Consider the following 23362-nt stretch of genomic DNA (forward strand, 5'->3'; position numbering starts at 1 on the left):
CATCATTTACATGTGTTTGGCTGTTTTTGTGCTAAAACAGCAGAGTTGAGTAGTTGCAGCAGAGATTACATGTCCCGGAAAATATTTGCTGTTTGTCAACAGGCCAAATGCTTGAGTGAGAAGAAATTCATCTGGGGGCCAATATTTGGCTAACCCAAGATCAAGGGGTTTGGATTCTGCCACCTCCACTTGGCAATTATGTGACTTTGGAAAGCTACTTACTCTTTCTGAGCCCCAGTTTGCTTATCTGTAAAATGGGGACGGATCAACCCTCTCTCAAGGCTGTTGTGAGGATAAGACAATGAATGTAAAGAACCTGGCACATAGTCAGTTGTATTGAGAGACCTCCCCCACTTCTCTCTCTCGCTCTCTCTGTCATTAGTTTCTAGGAGCCCTCACATACGGTGAAATCCACAGATGCTCAAGTCCCTTATATAAAATGGTGTAGTACAGTCGGCTCTCCGTATCTGTGGCTTTTGCATCTTCAGATTCAACCAACCATGGATGGAAATTTGGATCCACTGTTGGTTGAATCTGCTGATGCAAAACCCTTGAATACGGAGGGCCAACGGTATTTATTGAAGAAATCCCCGTAAGTGGACCTGAGCAGTTCAAAGCCATGCTGTTGGAGGATCCACTGTTACGTATATTTTAATGAAGTGGTGAGTCTGCTTTAGGCTACGTGTAACAAAATATCATTGACTAAGTGGCTTGTTTATAAACAACCTTCTTACAGTTCCAGAGACTGGGAAGTCCAGGATCAAGGCCCTGGCAGATTCAGTGTCTGGTGAGGCCCCCTCCCCAGTTCTCAGATGGCTATCTTTTCACTGTGTCCTACCATGGTGGAAGGGCAGGGGACCCCTCTGGGGCCTCTTTCATGAGGGCGCTAGTCCTGTTCATGGGGGCTCTACCCTTATGACCTCATCACTTCCCAAAGGTCCTGCCTCCAAATACCACCACTTCGGGGATTGGGGTTCCACAGGAATTTGGGGGGGGACACAAAACATTCTGTCTATAGCAAGTGACTAAGCATCAATCAGAAATGACTTAAGAATGAGTGAGTCTTCCACACCTTTACTTACTGATCTAAAGCCGACCATCCTGCTCCCTGGTGTATCGTAGAGAAGGGCTTCACTTCCTTCTGCTCTTGCTTCCATCTGGTGCGCTCCCTGCACAGCCTCCTGGAGACCTCGTGGAATCTGCCTTTTTTCCTTCTAATTATCACTTAGCCAGGAGCCACACCATGGTTCCAGAGACTCAAGTATTATTGTCGTTTAATTAGTGTCAAAGGACTTAACTCTAAGCTAGTTTTACTGAGAGCTCTGGCCCTTTGCATTTCAGTATTTGTTCCTTTTATGCTTGGAGTTCAATCAGTTCTGACTGTATTTGTGCTCCCACAGGAATCTTGGAAGTTTTAGTGTTCTGCTTTCCAAATGTTTTTGGTTACCTGTAAACAAAATTTGATTGTTCTTATTGGCCCACTGTCAATAAAGATGTCGTTTATATATTTGTTGTCAGAAACTTCTATAAATTGCTTTTAAATTCTCACTTAAGCATGTTTTAAGAGGCAAGAAAAACCAACTATAAAATATCTCCACATCATTCCGGAAACTGATCGCATTTCAAATTGTTCATCTGGGCTTCGCAACCTCTGTAAACATGAGCTGGGGGATCACAACCCACGTATCTGCGAGAAGGTGAAAGAGCCAAGGAAGGTCGTTCCTACCCAATGATGCTTGAAGTCCTCAGGCCAAGCACACCCCTCACTTAGGTGTTTTGGGGAGACCAGGGAGGGAAGAACTTCATGTGAAAAGTACAGTTAAAACTAGGCCAAATATGCTAAAAAACTGATTTAAGGTAAACTTTGAATTACTTTTGGCTTCATCACCCAAAAGTATAAAAACGATAGTATAAGAATATGTTATTCAAATTTGTTGGCAATTAATTAGTTCAATTACCTATTTTAACTCTCATAATTTTTTATTTTATTAAATGAGTTCTCACTTTTTAAAAATTATTACAACAGGACTCTAGTTGGAAGTTCTTTGTCCCTGCTTTCTCCCTTTCCTTACCTAATTCTTCTTTTTGAGGTCCCACCTGGGCTGTCCCTCACCATAGGTTTTATTGACAAGGGGGAAGGGTATTCCCCTGTGGTAATGTATAAAATGTGGCTTTTGTGGATTACCTTGTAGTTCCAAATAATGCCCTCAAAAAATTAGATGTTTTTTTCCTGCATTGTTGTTCTTTACATGTTTCACTGTGTAACCTGTTATTTTTGAACCTGTGTTTGTCCATAAACCAGATAATCTGTCCCTAGATTGAGTTTACTTTACATAAAATGTGCACAGAGATAGAGGTAAACGGTCTTTGATCCAGCAGTGACTGAGTCTCTGGTATCACCCCTTAGATTCTCCAGATATGTGAACTTTTCGAACAACTCAATAGGGTTGAAGAGCTTGGCTTTTTACTTCCAGAGATCTTATTTCAGAGGACTTCATGTGCACATAAGCATCAATATCAAAGATCTTTCATGCCCCCCAAAAGAAAAGGACAGATTTGGGTGAATTCTAGCTCCTTTATTAGTTTCTAAGTCCTTAGTTCCATCTCCTTTTACATTTAGAGCCACGGATGTGTAACTGCTCAGTTCCAGTCCCATTCCATCGCCTGTGAGAGATGTAATTGGAAATGGGGGAGGGAAATCTGAGGTTTACCTGATTAGGGGGTGGTGGAGAGTTTGGCCACATCTATTCCCAGATATTCTAAAGTAGGAGGAATCCTAAGAAGGGATAGACACATGAGAGAAAGGAGGTGGCGTGTGATAATCCCCCTGCCCCACACAGTGAGATCAGAGAAAGATCTCCCAGACTTTCTCCATCACTTAACTAGATTGTAAAGTTAGCAAACCATTGCTTTTTAGTGATGTGTAAATTTGAACATCTGCAATCACTATGACCAAGCTATTTTATTTGTAGGTCTATACTTACCTAAAATGTCTATGCATATATACCAAAAGAAACCATCAAGAATGTTCATAGTTGCTTTATTGCTAATAACCCCAAACTGGAAACAAACCAAATGTCCATCAACAGCAAATTGATAAACGTGAGATAGTCATACAAAGAAAACACAGAGCAGCGAAAAGGAAAGAATCTCTCCATGAAACCACACAGATTAATGTCACGAATATAATGCTGAGCAAAAGAAGCCAGACACGGGATAATTCGTACTGTATGGTTCTAAATACACACATTTATAACACAGGTGTTGCTAACGTGTGGTGTTAAAAACTAGATGATCGTTAGCTTTGGCAGGATAGAAGGGGTAGTGATTGGGGAGGTCGAGGAGAGGGGCCTCTGAGTTGCTAGTTTTATTCTATTTCATTGTCTTAAACTGTGTTGTAGGTACAAGGGTGTCTTTGCTTCGTGATAAATCATTGAGTCATAGAGTTATGATTTCTGTGCTTATTGGTGTATATGTTATAAATACTTCACTAATGCATTTGAATCCATTTTTGTAATAAGGACAAATAACATAAAATATAATAAGACTTGGCAATCTTATTTTCATTTCATGAAAAGTGGTCACCAGAAGGACTCCAAGCTTAAGTGTTGCAACTATAGAGCTTATGTTTATATATACATATATAAATAAATATATATATATTTAAAGATCCAGAACTGTTTGATTTAATGTCATTTGAGTGTAGAAAATCACAATTATACTTACAGCTTGCTAAATCTATAATCTTTTAGCTGAAAGTTAGCTGGTTAGCCACACCCATCAATGAAACTGCTTTCGCAGAAGAATCCAACCTGTGACAATTGATAGGAACTTTAGAAGTCACTTTTTAAAATTTTTTAAAATTGAAGTATAGTTGATTTACAATGTTGTATTAATTTCTGCTGTACAGCCAAGTGACTCAGTTATACATATATATATATTCTTTTTCATATTCTTTTCCATTATGGTTTATCACAGGATATTGAATATAGTTCCCGGTGCTGTACAGGAGCACCTTGTTGTTGATTCCTTCTTGATTGTCTATAAAACATGAGATTTCTTAGAACGCAGGCCATCAAACTCTCATTTCAGGTTTTTCCTTCATTACTGCCTGTCATCCTGGTATCTGAAAAGATTTCTATGTCTCAGTATTGCACAGAGGGAATAACCTGACTAACATGACTGTCTTAGTCACCACTGTGCCCATCAAGACCAGGCACATGATTCCCAGGATCCGGGCAATGACCCTTCCAGAGGTAATGGGAAATTTGCTATCAGCCAGAAAGCCATGGATCCTCTCCTGGGGAGCCCTGGCTACTGTCTCAAAAGAGACCTGCTCTGGGAACTGTGGGGGCTGAGTACACAGTCTCTATGAAGCTGTTTCCACGTCTGATGCTTGAAACCCACAGGCAGTAAACAAGGGAAGATCACGAACAGGCTGGGAGCCTGTGAGCAGGAGCTGGAACTTCATAAGGACAGAATGAAACCTGTGTCTGTTCTTGCTGCCTCTGACCTTGTGACCAGGGTGTCCTGCAGAAGCCAGGACCCTACATCACAGAGCTAACACATACGTGTAACCCAGGAGTCAGAGAAACTGAGGGGAAAATCCAGGGGAAGGCAGAGCAACTGAAGGTCCAGCTGCTGCTTATCTGTCTTAAACTGGATTTTTGTGTGTGTGTTTATCCTGCTTGGCATTTTCTTAGCTTCTTGAATTTGCAGATTTATGTCTTCTGCCAAATTTGGGGATACTTTGAGTATTATGATATTCTGGATTTTTATTTGTGTTGTGTTTTAGCAGGCCTCCTCTGACACCACTCTGGTGGGCTAAGGAAGGTCACCACCACCTGGTTATTGTTTGGTGGGGATGGAAGTCTAAGGGACCCAGTCTCTATTAACAGCCCTGGGGAGAGGAATTTCTTGCTAGGCCACCCCCACTTGGCCATCACCCCCGACAGCACCTTGTCTTGAGGGGAGAGCCATGCTATTACTGCTTCCAAATGGTGCCACTGACGTTGTGTGTGGGGAGGTTCAGTACAACCAAGTGTGAATGAAAGTCTCAGCTCCCCATCCCCTCTCTGACACCACCCCTGTAGGGACAGAGGGGCACCTCATTACAGTCAGGGTAGGATGGAAGCCTAGGTTCCCCACTCAGCCTTTGCTGATGGGCTTGAGGTGGGACCACAGTTTTTTTTCAATGGTGTTTGACTGGAGTGGAGTGGAGTTTTTTTCTCAAAAGTTTTCTGTTATGTTAGGCTTCCCTTTCTTGGTCTCTGGCTGGAAAGAGCAGGCTTTATTGGGGGCTTTAAAAAAATCTGCACCCATTGGCATTTTAGGTTGTCAACTTACCCAGGCCAGCATACAGAAGACAAAAAGAAAATCACTACTGTGTCTTTCCTCAGGTGGCAACGTCCTTAGTGGGACTGTCTTCTGTCCAACTTTGAGTCTTATATTTGTTTTATAGACAATATTGAGGGTTTTTAGCTGTACTTAGTGGGAAGCATAGGGAGAAGTGTGTCTACCCCACCTCATCCCACTACTGGTTCACTGGTTCACCTTCATTTATGAAAAATATTTTGATGGGTATAAATTTCTGGGCTGACGGTTTTTTTCCCCAGTACTTTAAAGGTGTTGTTTCACTGTCTTCTGGCTTGCTTTTTTTGTATGTTCTTGCTTTTGTTTTCTGATGAGAAGTACTTATCTTTGTTCTCTAGTATGTACAGATCTTTGTTTCTCCAGCTGTTTTTTAAATCTTTTTTTTTTTGAAGTATAGTTGATTTACAATGTTGTGTTAGTTTCTGGTGTACAGCCAAGTGATTCAGTTGTACATATATATACAGTCTTTTTCATATTCTTTTCCACTATGGTTTATTACAGGATATTGAATAGAGTTCCCTGTTCTATATGGTAGGTCCTTGTTGTTTATTTATTTTATATACAGTAGTTTGTACCTGCTAATCCCAAACTCCTAATTTATCTGTCCCCCACCCCCTTTCCTCTTTGGTAACCAGAAGTTTGTTTTCTATGTCTGTGAGTCTGTTTCTGTTTCATAAATATGTTCATTTATGTCATAGTTTAGATTCCCCAAATAAGTGATATATCCTCCAGCTGTCTTTTAAGGTTTTCCTTTATTACTGGTATGTAGCAATTTGAATATGATGTGCCTTTGTGTGGTTTTCTTCATGTCTTTTCTTTGAATTTCACTGAGCTCCTTGGATCTATGGGTTTGTAATTTTCATCAAATTTTGAAAATATTTAGCCATTATTTCTTCAAATATTTTCTTACTCCCTCACTCTCTCTTCTCCTTCTGGGATTCTAATTACACTTAGACTACTAGACTACGTACGTCGTCTTGTTCCATAGCTCACTGCTGCTCGGTTCATTCTCCATCTTTTTTCTCCCTGTGTTTCATTTTCGGCAGTTTCTATTTCTACGTCTTTGCATTCACTAATCTTTTCCCTTGCAGTGTCTAATCTGCTCTTAGTCCTATCCCGTATGTTTTTCATTTCATATACCGTACTTGTTACCTCCAGGAGTTGGATTTCCCGCTTGCATATCTCCTGTGATAGTTCAAGGGTCACAGGGTTAGGTCATACTTTCCCCAAAGGTACCCATTGGCTCTGAGATCTCAAGAGCCCAGTGTTGCACTATGTTCAGTGTCACTGAGCTCTTTATCTCCCTGCAGATCTCCATGTGGAGGGGCTCACACACAATCAAAGCAGCAGAGAATCCAAGGCACACAGAATGAGAAAGGATTAGAGGGAATTCCCTGGCGGTCCAGTTAGGACTCGGTGCTTTCACTGCCGTGGGCCTGGGTTTCAATCCCTGGTCGGGGAACTAAGATCCCGAAGGAGGGAGGGAGGAGGGAAAGAGGGAAGGAAGGAAGGAAGGAAGGAAGGAAGGAAGGAAGGAAGGAAGGAAGGAAGGAAGGAAGGAAGGAAGGAAGGAGGGAAGGAAGGAAGGAAGGAAGGAAGGAAGGAAGGAAGGAAGGAAGGATTAGAGAGGAAATTGTCTCACCATTAAGGGAAGCTGCTCTAGAAGCCTTGAGGAAGGAAGGAAGGAAGGAAGGAAGGAAGGAAGGAAGGGAGGAAGGAAGGAAGGAGGGAGGATGGATTCGAGAGGAAATTGTCTCACCATTAAGGGAAGCTGCTCTAGAAGCCTTGAGGATTCTGTGTGACCCAATGTGGAGAAGATGGCCTTTAGTCATTAAAACCATGGAATTGAGGCAAAGAAAAACGTGCATTAAAAATAATAATAATGCTAATATTTAATTTATTATTATTTTTTTTATTAGTATGAGCCAAGGAAAGAAGCTCAAAGACCCAGAAATTACAGTGAAGGCATTACGATTTTTCTGTCAAGAAGTTGAATGAGAGGCAGAAGCCTGGACACGCAACTCCCCCCGACCCCAGCCTCTGGGGCTTTAATTAGTTGCAGGAGATTCTCTGTTCTCTCAATGGCTTTATTTCTTTAGTCACACGGAAGTGTTGCATGGCAAGGGCTGTGTCATTCTTCTTTGAGTCGCTAGTGCTAGTGCTTGACACAGAGTCGTGGCCTCTCAACCTGACAGAACTTTTTAGGTCCACGAACTGTCAGTGACGCCAATTCAAGCACCCACGCACAGAGGGGACGAAAGAGCAGAGTGGCGGCGCGGAGCATTCTGGACGCCGTGGTCCCCGCCGGCTGCGCAGGCGCACTGCCGTCCGCGGCCGCCCGGCCGCCGGCGCCATTGCTGGAAGCGTTCCCGCACTGCTCTGCGAGCGCCCTGTCCTCAGGAGGCCGCCAGGTACTCGTCGACCCGGGCGCCCGGCCGAGGCCCCGCCGCCCCTCCCTCGGCGTTCGGCGCTTGGCGCTCGGCTCCCGGCGGCGTCCGGGGCGGGGCCGCTCGCGGCGGAGCCCCAGCCCCCGAGCTGACCCGCCCACCCCAGAGGCGCCTGGGGCCGACCTCCCTCAGAAGGCTGCGGCCTGGCAACGCTGCGTCGGGGGGCCGGGCAGGGTGGGCGCGCCACTGGACCTTCCCATCTTCCCGGGGCCGCGCCTGCACTGAGGAAGTAGGGGGACCCAATGGGCCGAGAAGGGCGGTGCGGGAAGCAGGCGGGCTGGAGGAGGGAGAACCTCCATCCTGGGCTCTGCACCCGAGCGGAGGGACTGGGGTTCGATAGCGGCGCTCTGACTGGTGCCCCCCTCTCCTGCCTTTGGGAAATGGAGGCAGCCTTTCCTGCCGGCTCAGCTTCCAAATATGCAACACAGTTTGGGGAGTTTGGGGTTTTTTTTAGTTTCTTGGGCTGAGCCGCGCGGCTTGCAGGACCTCAGGTCCCCGACCAGGGAATCCAACCCCGACCAGGGCAGTGAAAGCTCCCAGTCCGAACCACTGGACCGCCCGGGAATTCCCGCAACACAGTAATGTTAACTCTAGTCACCGTGCTGTGCATTATAGCCCCAGGACTGGGTTATTTTATACCTGGAAGTTTGTACCTTTTGACCACCTTCACCCATTTTCCCACCGCCTCCCAACCACCAGTCTGCCTCTATGAGTCTCGGGTGTTTTGTTTTGTTTTGTTTTTAGGTTCCACATATAAGTGAGATTGCACGTTATTTCTGTGACTTGCTTCACTTTCTGTGACTTGCTTCATCTAGCGTAATGCCCTCAAGGTCCACCCATGTTGTCACAAACGGCAGGATTTCCTCCTTTTTTGTGGCTAATCCACTGTGGGCACGTGCCGCTTTTTGTTTATGCTTTCGTGCATCAGTGGACACTTAAGTGGCTTCCACGTCTTGGCTGTTGTAAATGATGCTGCAGTAACAGGGGGTGCAGATACCTTTGGGAGTTAGTGTTTTCTTTTCCTTCGGATAAATGCCCAGAAGTGGAATTGCTGGAAAATATGGTGGTTATATTTTTAATTTTTGGAGTAATCTCCATACTGTTTTCCATAATGGCTGCACCAGTTTACATTCCCACCAGTGGTGCAAAGTGTTCCCTCTGCTCCATGTTTTTGCCAACACTTGTTATGTCTTGTCTTTTTGATAATAGCCATACTGACAGATGTGAGGTGATATCTCATTGTGGTTTTGATTTGCATTTCCCTGATGATTAGTGATGTTGAGCACCTGTTCATGTACCTGTTAGCCATCTGTATGTCCTCTTTGGAAAAATATCTATTCATCCCTGCCCATTTTTTACATCAGATTGTTTGCTTTTTTGTTGTTGAGTTGTATGAGTTCTTTTTATGTTTTGAGTATTAAGCCCTTATCAGATATATGAGTTGCAAATATTTTCTCCTGTTCCATAGGTTGCCTTTTCATTTTCTGGACTTCCCTTTGCTGTGCAGAAGCTTTAGTTTGATGTAGTCCCACTTGTTTATTTTTGCTTTTGGTGCCTGAGAAGTCATCGCCAAGATCGATGTCAGGGCGTTTACTGCCTATGTTTTCTTCTAGGAGTTTTATGGTTTCAGACCTTATATTCAATTACTTAATCCATTTGGAGTTAATCTTCATGTATGGTGTAAGTTAGGGGTCCAGTTTCATTCTTTTGCAGGTCGCTGTCCAGTTTTCCCAACACCATTTATTGAAGAGACTGTTCTTTCCGCATTGTATATTCTTGGCTCCTTTGTTGTAAATTAATTGTAAATTTATGTGTGGGTTTATTTCTGTACTGTATTCTGTTCCATTGATCTGTGTCTTCTTTTTCCAATACCATACTGTTTTGATTACTGTAGCTTTGTGATATAGTTTGAAATCAGGAAGCATGATGCCTCCAGCCTTGTTCTTATTTCTCAGGATTGCTTTGACAATTTGGGGTCTTTTGTGGTTCTATACAAATTTTAGAATTATTTGTTCTACTTCTGTGAAAAATGCCTTGCGAATTTTGATGGATACTGGATCAAATCTGTAGATTGCTTTGAGTAGTATGGACATTTTAACAACATTAGTTCTTCGAATCTATGAGCATGGAATCTCTTTCCACTTAATGTCTTTAAGTTTTCAATGTATACCAGCCAATCACTTCTGTGGTTAAATTTATTCCTAGGTATTTTATTCTTTTTTAAAGCAATTGTAAATGAGATTGATTTCTTAATTTCTCTCTGTGATAGTTCATTATTAGTGTATAGAAGCACAACAGATTTTGTATATTGATTTTATATCCTCCAACTTTACTGCATTTGTTCACTAATTCCTACAGTTTTTGGCAGGATCTGTTATGGGGTTCTATATATGAAATCATGTCATCTGCAAATAGTGACAATTTTAATTCTTCCTTTCTGATTTGGTTGCATTTTATTTCTTTTTCTTGCCTAATTGCTCTGTCTAGAACTTCCAATAATATGTGGGCTTCCCATAACATATATTATGTTGAGGTACATATCCTCTGTACCCACTTTGTTGAGAGTTTTTATCATAAATGATGTTGAATTTTGTCAAATGCTTTTTCTACCCCTGTTGAGAGGATCATATGATTCTTATCCTGCATGGTTTTAATGTGGTATGTCACATTTGTTGATTTGCACATGTTGAACCATCCTTGCATCCCTGAAATAGATCCCACTTGATCATGGTACATGATCCTTTTAATGCATTGTTGAATTCAGTTTGCTAATATTTTTTGAGGATTTTTGTGTCAGTGTTCATCAAGGATATTGGCCTATAATTTTCTTTTCTTATACTACCCTTGCTTGGTTTTGGTATCAGGGTAATGCTGGTTTCATAAAATGAGTTTGGAAGTGTTCTCTTCTATTTTTTGGAAGAATTTGAGCAGGATTGGTATTTTTTAAACATTTGGTAGAATTCACCAGTGAAGCCATATGGTCCTGGACTTTTGTTCATTGGGAGAGTTTTGATTACTGATTCAATCTCCTTACTAGTGATCAGTCTGTTAGGTTTTCTATTTCTTCATGATTCAGTCTTGGTAGGTTGTCTGTTTCTAGGAATTTATCCATTTCTTCTAGGTTGTCCAATTTATTGGAATGATCTATTTTAGATCAGTGTGTCTTAAACTTCAATGTGTGCATATGAATCACCTAGAGATCTTAACAAAAGGCTGATTCTGATTCAGTAGTTTCTGGAGTTGGGCCTGAGGTCTTGCATGTGTCACAAGCTCTCTGGTGGTGTTGATGCTGCTGGTCTTTATACTTTTGAGCACAAAGCTCTTGGATGTGGATTCTTTTTTCCCCCACTGGGCCAGATGTGGATTCTTAATGGAGGCAAATTGTACATATAAGGCAGGGACAGATTCAGCATAATTCGGCCTAGATTCCTTTGGGCCCCAAAAGCTCTACTGGGTAGTGAGAATGTCAAACTGCCTAAGAAACTCTTATTAAAGAGTAGAATTTCACAAGATTTGGAAAGCTCATTTTTCACTGTGCCACTGCCCTTTTATATGCCTTGCAGCATCATTCTGCAACCATGCACTTGTTAAGAGAATGTTTACTAACCTCAGGCTCTTCTTGTTTTCAAACCAAACTCAGCATCAGCAAGGCCATATCTTTAACCAAAGACAGAAGGCAGAATCAATGCCCGGGGTATCTGAACAAGATCTCTGCCACCCTGTTTCTCCACAGTGTAAAGCCTTTATTAGGCATATAACTATTTTCAGTATAAAAGAAATACTGCTCAGTGCTTTGTGCACTGGATTCCGCTTTCTCTTATATCATTATTGTTATCCCTAATTCCTTTCTATTTGGGTTTGCCTGATATAGAAAGGATAGATAAAGATCTATTTGAATGTGAGATTGAGAGAGGCATGTACAAGACTTCTAATATCTTTTAATTTTGGAGTTATGGTGTTCTCTTTACATGGAGCAGAGGCCTGTGGAAGTTTTAACGAGTGGACTCTTCCGAGGAAGGACGGGAAGAAAGAGATTACTGGATTATTCCACTGTTAGAGGAGGCGGTGGTTGTGGCAAGGGAAGATGGAATTGTTTTCTTTCCCAGCAAGTTGATGTAGTGAGGCAGGCGTGGCCTGTAGCTAGACTGATCTGGGACCCTACACAATTTGGGTAAAATATCAGTAGTCTAGTTTTTCTAAGCCTTAGTTTCCTCACCGGTGGAACGGGAATGTAGTTTCCATTGGGTGACGTGACGGTCAAGTGAGAAAGTAGTTTCAAAGCTCCTTGTACAATGTCTGATCTGCCAGCTGTAACTACATTTCGTGGTATTAAAATCTCAAACTCTATACTGGTAAGAATCATATTTCCTCGCCGATCGCGCAGGTTAATCTTGTGTTCTTTAGCAAGGTCATACTTATTTGTAATGTTAAGGTTTCAACTTGGTAAGTCTGAGATTTCCAAGGCAAGATTGGTTTTCATGGCTTATTTCTGTTTCTTAGATATGTCTTTGCAGGACTCCACTCTTTCCAGAGAGGGGAGCCCAGAGGAAGAGATTATGGCTGCTGTGGTTTTTTCAGTTGGACCTCTGGTAAGTTGGGGTTTCCTCTGCTTCTGACCTGTTGTCCTGCTTTGAGAACACGACTACTTTTCCTGAAGTCGTGTGACTTTACCTCACCCACACTCCCTTTGGTAACTGAATCAAGTTGTTTGATCCATGAAAATTGGGTTCATCATAGTAAAGCTTGTAATCTATAGGAAGATTCACTATGCATATTGAAACAAATATCAAGACACGTAATCTTGCAAAAAAAATCTGTGCTATCTTTAGATATGATAGGCAGTCTGGAAAATTTACTTATGATGTTAACTTTGTATTGTTCCCAGGAAATTTCAGTTATTTATGGGGTAGTAGAATGGAATATTTTCCAATTGGAAAATTTTGTTTAGGAAATTTTGAACAAAGTAATACATGTGCATACATACACACACCCTTAATTCATAGGGACCATTCCCCTTGTGCCCACTCTTAGTGTTCTCCTCTTTTCTACCCATTAAGAAGTGATCAAGCTTAATAGATGACATGGAGAGAAAGAAGATGTTTAAGACACAGTGCTTGGCTGTAGGGAGCTTACAGTCTCACTGAGGTAAGGCATACAAAAGAAGTAGTTACATAATTTATTTAGGTGAATGATAGTTACTGAGCAGTATGATAAAGCTGATGAGTGCTTTTGTAAGGAAAGAAATGGGATATTAGTATGGGCTGAATCAGTCTTGGAAAGCTCATGAGGATGGTTAGATTTAAGCTGGTACCCAATTACAAGTGGGATTTAAGTTGTTGTAAATTATTTGTGAGGGTACTTCAGGTGAGAAGGCAAGGCTCTGAGGCAGAGAACAGTGAGTGAGCCAGTGATTCAAGATGGAAATTTGTGAAAGATAGGACTGGAATTCAGATAATTAAGCTGAATCTTTTCATGTTTCCCTGAAGACATTTAAGTGTATATATGTATGTGTGTGTGTTTGGATGTGTTTGAGGTGGGTATTAATGTGATTAAAGCTGTGTTTTAGAAGTGACTTTTTGAAATAGGAGATTCAGAAGAAAGGTAGTACCAACAAATATAATTTGTTACAGAAATGATCCATAATAACTTGTAGTAGTGATCTTTTATTTTTTGTAGCAAGAATATAGAACATGTAAATACTTCTTAAGACATACCCTTGAAAAGATAAATGAAAACCAAAATGTTTCACTTTATCAGTAGATCTAAAGTATTTGTCTAGTATAGGCCGGATCAAACACATATCTAATTATCAGAGGTTGAGGTTCACATCATCCTTAATTTTCTGGAAGCTGAATATTTGTACTTTTTTTAAAATTAATATATTTATTTTTGGCTACGTCGGGTCTTTGTTGCTGCGCACGGGCTTTCTCTAGTTGCAGCGAGTGGGGGCTGCTCTTCGTTGTGGTGTGCGGGCTTCTCATTGCGGTGGCTTCTCTTGTTGCGGAGCACCGGCTCTAAGCCCGCTGTCTTCAGTAGTTGTGGCTCACAGGCTCAGTAGTTGTGGCTCACGGGCTCTAGAGCGCAGGCTCAGTAGTTGTGGCGCACCAGCTTAGTTGCTCCGCGGCATGTGGGATCTTCCAGAACCAGGGCTCGAACCCGTGTTCCCTGCATTGGCAGGCGGATTCTTAACCACTGTGCCACCAAAGAAGTCTGCTGAATATTTGTATTTTTTAAGATAAGAACTTGAAAGGGAAGAACTAAGATAACATTTTTCTCAGTGAAATTTAATAGTTCTGTTACCCATAACTTTTTAAAATGGCACAAAAATCTAAAATCAGTAAGTACTACTAGAAGGTATAGTAAAATTTCATTTCATTTATGAAATCAGGTCTTTATAGGCATATAGTGTCTAAGATTTGGAAGAAAGCAATGTTGTGAGAGGTCCCTGAAATATTCTCTGAAAGAGTACTGAGACAGGGCCCCCCCAACCCCCAGACATGATCTTTCAGTTGTAGAAAACAGGTGGTGTTAGTAGGTTTTGAATGTTATTCTTGAGCAAGATAGATTATTTCTGAGAAACAGATTTCATCCTCATAGGAAAAAGGAGAATTATGTAGCATCTAAGACCCTTTATTATAAGTTTATTTTTGTTTTGATAGGTTATTTGTTAAAAGTTTCCTTTAAAAATTATGCATTTGGGGCTTCCCTGGTGGCGCAGTGGTTGAGAATCTGCCTGCCAATGTAGGGGACACGGGTTCGAGCCCTGGTCTGGGAAGATCCCACATGCCGCGGAGCAACTAAGCCCGTGAGCCACAACTACTGAGCCTGCGCGTCTGGAGCCTGTGCTCCGCAACAAGAGAGGCCGCGACAGTGAGAGGCCCGCGCACCGCGATGAAGAGTGGCCCCCGCTCACCGCAACTGGAGAAAGCCCTCGCACAGCAACGAAGACCCAACACAGCCAAAAATAAATAAATAAATAAAATAAAATAAAAAAATTATGCATTTGTATCTTTCTCAGTCTTGTGTGTGTCATTGTCTCAAACGAGGTGAAAGAAGATTATGATTGGATGTTGCTATGGGACCTTAATTTCATCCCTGAATAAAACAGTAGAAGAGGTGATCTCATATACACCGCATCCACAGTGGACTGGTGGTGCTTGCTGAGGCTGTGTTGTAGGTAATAGGCAGCCTGTCACTGAGTGATCTTATCCTGTATCCCCTTAGAGTCCTGAAGTTCCCCAGCCAAATGAAGATCTTCACCTTCAGGCAGAAGAACAAGAATTGGTAAAGGTAATACTTGGCATTGTATCTAAGGGGAATGAAGAGACGGCACCTCTTTTACTGCCCTAATTCTTAATGTTCCAGCACATTGCAAGTTCACCATAAGAACCATTTTGCTCGATAGGTGTAGTAACCCCAGGGCTGGTAGTGTCATTTTGACAGATTTTATTTCTCTCAGTGGTAGCAGCCCTAATTTGACAGATGGTCACATTATAATTCCTAATGATAAAGTATCCTGTATCACATACTTCACTTCTTGCTTGCAGAGCCTCAAGGTAGCCAGAGGTGAGAGCTGAGGGCCTTCTTAGATTTTTCCTGGGGCTTAGCTCCAGATGGGAAAAGAAAACAAATGAAGTAAGTTCATTATAATTTGAGTTAATGTGTGAAGTGATTAACAATATTAACAGTTTATGAACTGTCATTATCTCTCACATTAGCCATGTTTTATTATTAGCAGAATTATATAAAACATGCTTCACAAACTTTGAGGTCCTAATAAATAAAAAGATTTAAACAATTTGATAAGCATACATATCTGTATGGCAGAAAAACACTCCAGAGGAAATCAGTTTCTTCCGATACAGAGCAGACCTTAGCCAAATACAGTCTAACTTGAGACCTTTGCCTGATTAGTCAGCTAAGTAGGGTTCTTAATTTACCAGATCATAGAGTGTAGTGCTTATGAGTTTGAATTTTGGAACCAAACTGCCTGGATTTGAATCGAGAGTTTATGTCTTCTGTGAACTTAGGCAAGGCACCTAACCTCTCCATGCCTCACTTTCCTTATCTGTAAATAGCACCTTCCTTATTGTGAGGATTCAATCATTACATTAAAAGCCTTCATATCAGTACCTGACAAATAATATGAACCATACTTACACAAAAGTAGAGAGAGTAGTTTGATGAATCCCATTGAACCTTCAACAGTTAACACCCATGGCAATCATATTTCATCTGTAATACTACCCTCCCTCACTGGTTATTTTGAAGCAAATCCAAGACATTATATAATCTCATGTATAAATATTTCATTATATATCTATAACAGATTTTTTTAGTTTTAAGTATAATACCATAATTACAGCTAAAAAATGAACAGTAAGCCTTAATATTATCACATATTAATTTGGTATTTGTTTCCCCAGTTGAGTCATATTAGCTGATATTGTCTCTTAGGTCACTTTTAATCTAGAGGTTTCCCCGTCCCTCCTTTTTCCCTTTGTAATCATTTACTGAAGAAACCAAGTCATTTGTATTTTAGAGCTGTGATGTCCAATGCAGGAGCCACTAGCCACATGTGGCTGTTGAGTACCTGAAATGTGACTAGTTCAAGTTGAGATGTACTGTTAACTTAAAATACACATCATATTTCAAAGACTTAATACAAAAAATAATGGTAAATTATCTCATTAATAATTTTTGCATTGATTGCATGTTGAAATTATATTTTGTACATATTAGACTAACTAAAATATATTATTAAAACTAATTTCACCTGTTTCTTTTTATTTTTAATGTGACTACTAGAAAATTTAAAATTCCATTTGTGACTTGCATTATATTTCTGTTGGACAGCACTGATTTAGAATTTCACACAATATGGATTTTATTTATTGCATCCCCATGGGGTTTTTTTAACATGCACTTCTGTCTCCTGTATTTCCTTTATATTGTTAGTTAAATCTAGAGGCTTGATCAGATTCAGATTTTGATTTTTTAAAAATTTTTTGGCATTGGTATTTCATATTTCTGGTATCTACTACCAGAAGCTACATAATGCCTAGTTGAAGCCTCTTTGGTGTGTTAGCAGCCACTGATAATCCTTTAATTCATTAGAGGTAGCAAAATGGTGATATTCTAATTTTTTCATTCCATGTTCACATATTAGCTGGAGTACTTCCATAAAGAGAAACCTCCCCTCATCAACCATCTGATTACATTTTATAACTGTGCAAACTATATGTATTTTGCATAGGAAAAGAAGGGCAAAGGGTTAATTCTTTCTCTTTATTTACCAGTTTCCAGGCATTCTCCAAAGATGATCAATGAGTATCCTTAGAGTTTTATAGTGAAATCATAATTTTAAATGTATTAGATATTTTTGAAGCCCACTACAGTTATTGTTCTTATGGATGTTCACATTGTCCCATCTTTGGCCAGTGAGAGCCTCTTGAAGTTGTCTCGCAAGTGTCAGACGTGATCCTAGTACTAGTGTTTGATAGTTTCCGTGCTTTTTATTTTGACAGAAAGTTCCAAGCCCTGGTTTCTTGTAGCGAAAAGTAATCTGTAGGGGCCACAGTCTAGACTGCATAATGGTACCTTTCTGGTTATTGTTTCTAGACCTATTGAATGGACGAAGATAGGAAGTATGTGGCCTGTTTTCCTTAAAATACTTCATGAGTTTATACCGATATTTCCGATGCAATTTTGGATTGTACATAATCTCATTGTACATAATCTCATTGATATTACATTTATATCTTCTTTCTCCCATGTCAAATTTATTAGCTCTCAATGATATCAATACTAATTTGCTTTATCCAACACTACACACGCAACAGTTACAAAATAACATTTCCATCACTGCCACCAACAATAATGATTATTTACTGAAAATGTGTTGTTTAGTTTTTTGCAGTTCTTTTTCTCCTCAGGATATATCTCACAAGAGATATACAGAAAAATTACTGTGTTTTAAAGATACTCAAAATAGTTCCTCTCTGATGAATGTGTATGCTACCAGCTGGTTTCATTTTGCTTTTAATATTTAGAAATTGCTTTTTTTATTTAGTTTTTCTTTTATAATAATATATTTACATGGTTCAAAAGTCAAATCTAAAAAACAAGAAATATTCAAGGGAATCTAGCTTCTATTCCAGTCCTCTTCACTCTGTTTCCCCCTTCCTCCAATAGGTAACCAACCATTAAAAGAATTTTATGGCTCATTCTTTGATTTTTTTTACAAGCATATATACATATATTTTATATCCTGACCAGAGAAGGTCCCTAAAGTTCCATGATTTCTTATTTTTCTTTCTCAGATAAATAGCTTATAATATTCTATATCTACAATCTGAATGATAAACTGTGTCTTTTATTAAGCCATATTTTATAGAATAGAACTGAAAAAGAGTTGATATTATACATAAGGCAGGATTTTGAGGGAGAAAAGATGATTTGGCTGGAAACTACTCATTTTCTAGTTTTCTTCCCCAGTTTTGTATGTATTAATCTGCCTAATAGGTCTAACTGTGCAGTCCCTGAGTGATCTCTGTATTTATTTTAGGAATCAGTGACATTTAAAGATGTGGCTATAGACTTCACATTGGAAGAGTGGAGGTTGATGGACCCTACACAGAGGAAACTGCACAAGGATGTGATGCTAGAGAATTATAGGAATCTTGTCTCCTTGGGTAAGGGTAACCTCCAGGTATATGTATCTGCCCACTGGACCAGGTTTACTGAAGATACAGACCCTCTAAAGTACTTAACTGAATTTTGGGTTAGAATTTAAGCATTAAAATCTCATAATCTTAGGGGCATATTGTTGGGAGTTATGCCGTCTCTTGCTCTTAACTCAGTGGTTCGCCCATTGTAGAGTAAGAAATACATATTTCATTGGAATCTTGGAGATTATTATTGACAGTCCCTCTGATTTAGGACTGTTTTTTCTAGTCACTTCCATAAGACTTATCAGTGCCTCTGGAAAGAAAGGAACAAATATGTCTATTTTCTTTCTAAACTGAGATTATCCCCAAACCTGGGATCATCGTGTTGAGCTTCTTTGAGGTACCTTTGTAATTCTCTACAACACTGCTGTACAGTAGAGTGTTCTCCTGTGATGGGAATGTTTTGTATTTGTGCTTTCCAGTGTGGCAGTCTCTACACTGTGGCTGTTGAGAATTTGAAATCTGGCTAGTCCAACTGAAGAACTGAATTTTAAATTTTATACAATTTTAACTAATTTAAATTCAGAATTAAATATCCGTAGGTGGCTATTGTCAGCTGCATTGGACAGTGCACCTCTAGAACTTCTTGTAGTAACCACTCTGCGCAGAAGATCAGGAGCTGAGACTGAATTTGGCCCTAGTTCTTGCTCACAGGCACAATCAAATCCTATTCATTTTTCTCTGAACAGGGCTTGCAGTTTCCAAACCAGACATGATATCTCATTTGGAGGATGGAAAAGGGACATGGGCGGTAGTGAGAGAAACTTCAAAAACCCTCTATTCAGGTGAGTTAATAAGAACCAGGAGGATGGGATTTCTTTGAATTCAGTAGGTCATGGATGGAGCAGAACATCTGAAATATTTTGGGGGTGTCTTTGCTCAAAGCTATCTTGAAGGAAAAGATTCTTCCCCTCTCTTCCTCTCTCCCTACACCTCCCTCCCTCCCTCCTGCCTTCCCTCCCTCTCTCCCTCTGTTTCCCTCTCCTTTTCCCTCTCCCGCCATCTCTGCCCTCTACTTCTAGTTCCCATCACATCCTACTTTACTTTCTTGGGAACATGATTTTCATAATTGTTCCTTCATTCAAACATGCATAAAATATCCCTTTCAGTTCTGTCCTCTCCATTTAACCTTATACTTTTCTCATTTGTTTTACCATTATTTGATATCCCTTCCTTCATTAACTTTCCTGAAAGTGCTTTCTTAAGGATCATCACTGATTTCTTTTAAGCTAAACCCATTGACTAATTATTTAACTTTCTTCACCTGCATGCCTGCTGAAACTTGAGGAACCCTCCTACTGTCCTCCAGAATCTTAACTAATTGAGAATACAAGCAGTAAATCAGTTGATAATCAAAATACAGTATTTATCTATTTAACCAATATCTATTAATATTAAACAATCAATATTTAATACTTATCTGTATACTGTGAACTGAGTTAAGTACTATGTCTACAGCAGTAAGATGGACCAGATCCCTTCTCTCATGAAGATTAAATTTTGAGAAATAGATAATTGACAAGTAAATAAACAAAAGCAAGCTAAATAATGGTTGTAATAACTTAGCCATGAGGATACGAAAGAGTAACTTGGATGGGGATGAGGGTGCCTCCTTCAGATAGTGTGGTCGGGGAAGGCTTCTGAGGAGGTGACATTTAAGGTGAAACTTGAAGAGTCAGAAGAAGCCAGCCAGAAGGCAAGAGAAGAAGAAGAGCATTCCAGACAGCAGAACGTAATGTACTGAGTTCTAGAAATCTGAGGAAGCTGCCTGACTGAAGCATAAGGAGAGGGAGACTGGTACAGAATAAGATAGAGAGTCAGACAGGAGACTGCCTATTCAGGGCTCTGTGGACCATGTTAAGGAGAGTGGATTTTAATCAAAGTGAGTGTGAAGGCACTGAAAGGTTTTAATCAAGGATCTTTGGGAAATAACCCTGTTGATGGAAATTGAACTTAAGGGCATAAAGCAGGTAATCAGTAAAGAGGTAGTTAAAATAGTCTAGGCAGGGATATCCCTGGTAGCGCAGTGGTTAAGAATCCACCTGCCAATGCAGGGGACACGGGTTCAAGCCCTGGTCCGGGAAGATCCCACATGCCGCGGAGCAGCTAAGCCTGTGAGCCACAACTACTGAGCCCATGTGCCACAACTACTGAAGCCTGCTCGCCTAGAGCCCGTGCTCCGCAACAAGAGAAGCCACACTATGAGAAGCCTGTGCACCGCAATGAAGAGTAGCCCCCACTCGCTGCAACTAGAGAAAGCCCGTGCCACAACAAAGACCCAACGCAGCCAAAAAAAATTTTTTTAATTAAAAAAATAGTCTAGGCAAGAGACTATAGTAACTTTGATTAGGGTGATGGTGGAGATGGAAAGGAATAATGGATTCTAGATCATTTGCATATTTATTTTATTGTGATGCCATCCATAACTTGTACATGTGTTACATATATTATTTTTATATCTCAAATATTATATATGTATTTTTAGAGAGTGAGTGAAAGGTAGACATTAGAGATAGTTTCGATGACTCTCTAGAGAAAGCCCCCCTCCATATGAAGAGGGAAGGAGAAATGGGGCAGTGGCTGGAAGAAAGAAGGAATAAAAAAAGAAAACTTTTATTTTTGAGATGGAAACTTTTCTGACGTGCTTAAGTGCTGGTAGGAATGATGTTCCAGTGGAGAGGGAGAAATTGATGTTGTAAGACAAAGGTAGGGTCACTGAAGAACTAAAGTGTCTGAGAAAGTGAAAGGGGATAAAATCACGAATGGAAAAGGAGAGATTTACCCTTGATAGGCAGGGAGGACACCTCTTCTGCAGTAACGCTAGGCAGGATGGAGAAGATGGGAGCAGATATAGGTCAACTGGTGGTGAGAAGATTGAGACATCCTATGATGATAGCTTCTTTATTCTCAGTAAAATATAAAGAGAGCCATCAGCTTACAGTGAGGACAAGAAAGAGTTGTGAGGGACTTCCCTGGTGGCACAGTGGATAAGACTCTACACTCCCAACGCAGGGGGCCCGGGTTCTATCCCTAGTCAGGGAACTAGAGCCCACATGCATGCCACAACTAAGACCCGGTGCAGCCAAATAAATAAGTAAATAAATATTTTAAAAAGAAAAAGAAAAAAAAGTTGTGAGAGAGAGAAAGTTAGAAATTTCATGGAATTCACCAGGGAAACCATGTTGGCCTAAAGCTTTTATTGAGAAAGGTGTTTAATTACAGCTTCTATTACTTTTGTAGTTGTAGGACTATTCATATTTTCTATTTCTTTTTGTTTCAGTTTAATAAGTTGTGTTTGTCTAGGAATTGATCTACTTAATATAAAATTTAAATTTGGGGGCATACCATCCTCTCTTTATCTTTTAAATGACTATATGGATCTGAAGGGATGTCTCCTTTTTCATTCCTGACACTAAATTTTTTGTCTTCTCTCTTTTATCTTAATCAGTCTTGCTAGGATTTATCAATCTTATTTGGCTTTTAAAAAATAATTTTTAATCCTTGCTACTGTGTATTTGATTTCTGTTTCATTACTTTCTTCTCTTTCATTGTTTTTACCTTCTTAGGGTTTACTTTGCTGGTCTTTTCTAACTTCTTGAGTTGGATACTTATTGAATTTAGCCATTCTTTTTTGCTAATGTATTTAAGGCTATCAAGACTACCATACTTTTTTTATGTAACACCTTCATAATTATTGAGTTCAAAGTATTTGATCATTTCCAGTGTGATGTCTTTGGCCCTCAGGTTATTTGGAGGTATTTTCTTTAATTTTGTACTATATGGGGATTTTCTAATAATCTTGTTGTTTTAAGTTCTACTGTGGTCAGAAAACATTCTCTGTATGATTTCAGTCTTTGCAGGTTTCTTGAAATTTGCTTTGCCACCTGGCCAATTTTTGTAAATATTCTGTGTGCACTTGGAAAAATGTGTAGTATATAGGTACTGAGTGCTGTTCTAGATATGTCAAGTTTGTTAATTATGTTGCTGAAGTCTGTCTTCTTCCTGATTGTCAGCTTATTCTATCAGTTACTGAGAAATATTTTTTTAAGTCTCCTACTGTGAGTATAGATCTGTCTGTGTCTTAGTTCTTTAATTTTTGCATTATGTATTTTGAAGCTGTGTTCTTAGGTAAAAACAAAGTTAGAATTGTTATATCTTTCTGGTAAATTGGATCTTTTATCATTATGAAGTGTCTTCTTTATCTTTGTTAATTGTTTTTGCCTTAAAGTCTATTTTGCCTGATACTAATATTACTATAGCATCATTCTTTTTATTGTATATATGATATATCTTTTTTTATCTGCTTACTGTCATCTTTTATGTGTCTTTGTATTTTATTTCTCTTATAATTGCATTTTGTTAATTTTTATTTTAACTAATCCGACAGTCTGTATCTTCTGGAGTTTTTAATCCATTTGTACATAATACAATTATATAATGTTTAAATCTACCCTCTAACTGTGAGAGTATCTTGCCTTTTCTATATTCTTTTTCTTCCCATTCATGCCTTCCTTTTGATTTATCATCTTTTATTTTTCTATTCCCCTTGTAATCAGTTGGTAATTATAAATTTTTAAGTTATTTGTTTAGTGGTTACAGATTTTCCCAAACAATACAAGAATCTTGAACAGCTTATTCAGTTTAACCTCAATTATACATTATTGAAGTTATGTATTTTAATTCTATATATGTCAAATCTCATATTATTATTAATTTGTGTGCAGTCAATATTCATTCAGATTTACCGATGTTTACCTTCTCTTTCTCTTCATTTTTTTCTTCATTTCTGAACTCTTACCTAGGATTATTTTT

The 23362-nt window shown here is 39.7% G+C and overlaps 1 long non-coding RNA gene across 3 annotated transcripts; it reads left to right on the top strand.

Moving 5' to 3' along the window:
* Positions 1-7769: 7769 nt before the first annotated feature.
* Positions 7770-15454, top strand: LOC309650134. 3 transcript variants are annotated; one of them, XR_014257429.1, is made up of 4 exons: positions 7770-7784; positions 12321-12409; positions 12878-12965; positions 15045-15454. It is a non-coding gene; the product is annotated as an uncharacterized lncRNA (long non-coding RNA). The 3 variants fall into 3 exon arrangements; XR_014257431.1 differs by lacking the exon at positions 7770-7784 and having other exon boundaries at positions 7994-12409; positions 15045-15110; positions 15368-15450; XR_014257430.1 differs by lacking the exon at positions 7770-7784 and having other exon boundaries at positions 7994-12409.
* The last annotated feature ends 7908 nt before the right edge of the window (positions 15455-23362 follow it).

The sequence above is a fragment of the Balaenoptera physalus genome, assembly GCF_965194825.1.
Source record: "Balaenoptera physalus genome assembly, chromosome: 20".
Classification (NCBI taxonomy): Eukaryota; Metazoa; Chordata; class Mammalia; order Artiodactyla; family Balaenopteridae; genus Balaenoptera; species Balaenoptera physalus.